Raw genomic sequence first — 3,595 nt, forward strand, 5'->3', positions numbered from 1 at the left:
GAAGAGAGTATATTCATTATATCTAAGAGAGAGAAGAATCGGAGAATTATTTTTTTTAAGGAAAGGAAAGATAATGTATTTATATTTTTTACAAGTTCTATACACACTACTTAGATGGCGCCACTGTCCACCATTGCGCCCGTGTTGTCGGGGTCGCGTCCCCGTGGCGCTTGACCCCCATGTTGTTTACCGTTGAATAAACTGAGTACGCTACAGCCATCAGCCGCGTCGGACGTCTCCTTCCTTCCGGGGCTCCCGCGCCCCCGGCTCCGCCGGTCACCATTTCGGCATGTAAGAAGCTCGTCTCTTCCGCAGGCCCACGCAAGCGCTGCGATCCCTTTTATTTTCTCGGGTGACCGCCTTTCTTTTATTCAACATTTTGGCGACGAGTAACGAGGCGACAGCGTTCGTTGTCTCGCCATCACATCGCGGGACGCGTGCCCGCACCAGCGCTGACAAAGCCCGGATATCAAGCGTCAATCTATGGAAGTGCCCGTCTTCACCGGCCTTGGAAGACGTCACCCTAATCGAAAATCCTGCATCGATTCAGCCGCACCTAGCGTGACCATCGACTGCGACATTCACGTCAATTGCTACAAAAGCAGCGCATGGTGTGGCCTACGCCAGTGGGCACGGTGATTCGTTAGCGGCAATGTCGCTGACGAACCCTTTCTTGTTCTACACACAGATAAGATATCAGTATTCTATACACTCTAGCACGAAGTAAAAACTTATGGCTTCTCGAGTTACCGTGCCCACGGTCATTGCGCTTTTTTTGTTCTTTGTGCTCTCTGTATTACTGGATGTGTATACATGCGATGCTTGTCCTATATTCCGCTGATGCATTAAAACTTCTCTTGTTACGCTCCGGTGACGTTGAGGCGAATCCGGGATCCATGTCTATCGACCAGTCCAAGCGGTTTAACGACATGTTCAAGCTCTTGCAAGATGTTAACGAACGTGCGGTCAAGATTGACCAAGGCCAAGCTAGCCTTATTAAGTCTATTAACAAGTTAAAGGGGTACGGAAACAAAAATTGAAATATTCAGATTTCGTTCGTAAATGAGTCAAGCATGACGGATAATAACCGTATATGATAATCGGACGTTTGTATTTTCAACGATTGGCTATATTTTTCGTTCCAAACGGTGCACTTTAGCAAGCGCTCGAAGAGAAGCGAACGGAGAGCGCCATGCGTCATGGGATATCCGGCGCAAACAAAAACAGAAAGAAAAGATTCTCCGCGTTCGTGACGTAGCAAGGCTGGCGTGATTATGAGCTTTGCCCTTGGTGGCGTTGTCAGCGTTGCGGTGGTGTCAATAGCGTCAGCGCGTTACAACCGAGCCGTTCGAAGTACCCGTGTGGTGACGAGCGTGTGGCTGGCCCACGGAGCACGTAGCTTCCACAACACTGTCAGCTTAGTGCTGAACGGGGTGGGGAAAGCAACTTTTGTTCGTATTTTGAGCGACGGGCTAATCTTCTAGAAGGAGAATGGCTGTTTCCGGTTGCACGAACGAGGGTGCGAGAAAGAGGGGAGTCCTTCCGTTCCGCCTTCTTGGACCGCTTGGTACAATGCGCGATTTGTGAGTTCAGGAGGAAAGCTAAGAAGGAAAACGTTGAAATGCCAAAGAGCGGCGCTGCTCCGAAGGAATCTGCTACGTCACGACTACGTAGCAGATTCCACAACGTTGCTAGACTACCTCCCAAATAGGCTCCGCATGCATCCACCAGGTGCAGATTGAAGATCGTTTATTTAGCTTTAAAATTAGTTTTCTTGTGCTTTTCAACGGAAGACTGGTGTTTCTGAAGTTAGGGTGCAACAGACAACACATTAAAGCTAGAAAATGATCGCTGAAATTTCGTTTCCCTACCCATTTAAAGAGTAAACAAGAATCCGTCAAACTAAAGATTACCGACATCCAAAATCGGCTCGATGGAGTTTAGTGCAAAGTTGCAACACTCGATGCAACCCGGGAAGAACTATTGACCGCCGAAGGATTAATGCAGTATGTTATTAAGGACAACCAAAGACTGCACGAGCGTCTGGACGATATTGAGGACCGCTCAAGAAGGAGCAATATTATCTTTCACGGTATTGAATATTCCGCCTCTGAATCTTGGGAACAGTCAAAAGTAAAAATATTAGATGCGTTATCTACTTCACTTAGTCTGCAAGTTTCCGATGAAGGCGTTGAACGTGCTCACAGGCTTGGTTCGTATGCAGTCGGAAGATGCAGAGCAGTGATTGTTAAGTTCTCTTCTTTCCAAACAAAACAACCAATCCTACAATCACGACCTAAGCTTAAAGCCTGCGGCATAACCGCTAAAGAAGATTTTTCTCCGGCTACGCGCCTAGCAAGACTGAAACTTTTTGAGTTTGGAAAATTACAAAAGAGCGTCTTCCAACTGCGCTACAATAAGCTTTACGTGAACAATAAATGTTTCATGTATGAAAATGCGAACGACAGGGTGTATGAAGTTGGAAATGACAGAAGGCAGGGCAGGACTAATACAAATACAAGAAGCCTTGGAGGCGATAATAATCAACCTTCGTCATCCCTCCAAAATAACGTCGCACCAAATTAAGTGCCCTCGCAGCATCTGCCCGATCTGCCTTGCCCTAACATTGTGCGAGGGGTAAAGGTTCTTCTTTCGGCGCCCGAAATAATTAGTGTTCTGTTTACTAGTATCCGAAAGTCATGCGAAATCACGACGATCTATGCTCTGTCATTGACTCCACTGGGGCTGATGTTGTAGTTTTGACAGAAACGTGGCTCTCTAGCAAAATTCATGATAACAAAATCCTAACTACTAACAAACGCTTCAAGATTTATCGCACTGATAGGGAAGCTCGCCAAGGCGGAGGTGTGCTGATTGCAGTCGCCGAACATATAGATTCCCTTTATTTGAATGTTGTGAGTGACCTCGAAACAGTCTTTGTTTGCCTTTCCGTGAATCACAAAAATATATCTTGGGTGCCTGTTACCGCCCTCCCTCAAGTGACGGTAGCTTTCTGAACAAACTTCATGACGTAATCAGTACAGTGACCTTGCGACCTCCCACACCAAACTTCATCCCTTCTGGGTGATTTTAACTATCCAAATATTGTGGGGTCGGCGGAAACAGGTTACCCTAGCAAAAATAACGGTTTGAAATCAGTCCGGAAAGTGAAATCCGGACTAAGATCAAACCGGAGTCACACCAGAGAGGCGGTTTCCGGTTCGCACAAACCGTGAATTTTCAAATCCGGTTCAAAGTCAAATTGGAGGAATTCCGGAGTGGCGAATTCCGGTTCGCTCATACCGTGATTTCCTAATCCGGTTCAAAGTCAAAGTGGAGAAATTCCGGACAGGCAAATTCCGGTTCGCTCTAACCGTGAATTTCCTAATCCGGTTCAAAGTCAAATTGGAGGAATTCCGGACAGACAGATTCCAGTTCGCACAAACCGTGATTTTCCCGATTCGCTTCAAAGTCAAATTGGAGGAATTCCAGACAGTCAAATTCCGGTTCACACAAACCGTGACTTTCCTAATTGGTTCGAACAAACCGTGATTTTTGGAGTCCGGTTCAAAGTACAATTGAAGGAATTCCAGAC

General features: G+C 46.5%; 1 pseudogene; it reads left to right on the plus strand.

Annotated features, from left to right (window-relative positions):
- Positions 1 to 818: 818 nt before the first annotated feature.
- Positions 819 to 2,586, plus strand: LOC115320525 (annotated as a pseudogene).
- Positions 2,587 to 3,595: the final 1,009 nt, after the last annotated feature.

This window comes from Ixodes scapularis, unplaced genomic scaffold (assembly GCF_016920785.2).
Source record: "Ixodes scapularis isolate PalLabHiFi unplaced genomic scaffold, ASM1692078v2 PGA_scaffold0__279_contigs__length_252992795, whole genome shotgun sequence".
Classification (NCBI taxonomy): Eukaryota; Metazoa; Arthropoda; class Arachnida; order Ixodida; family Ixodidae; genus Ixodes; species Ixodes scapularis.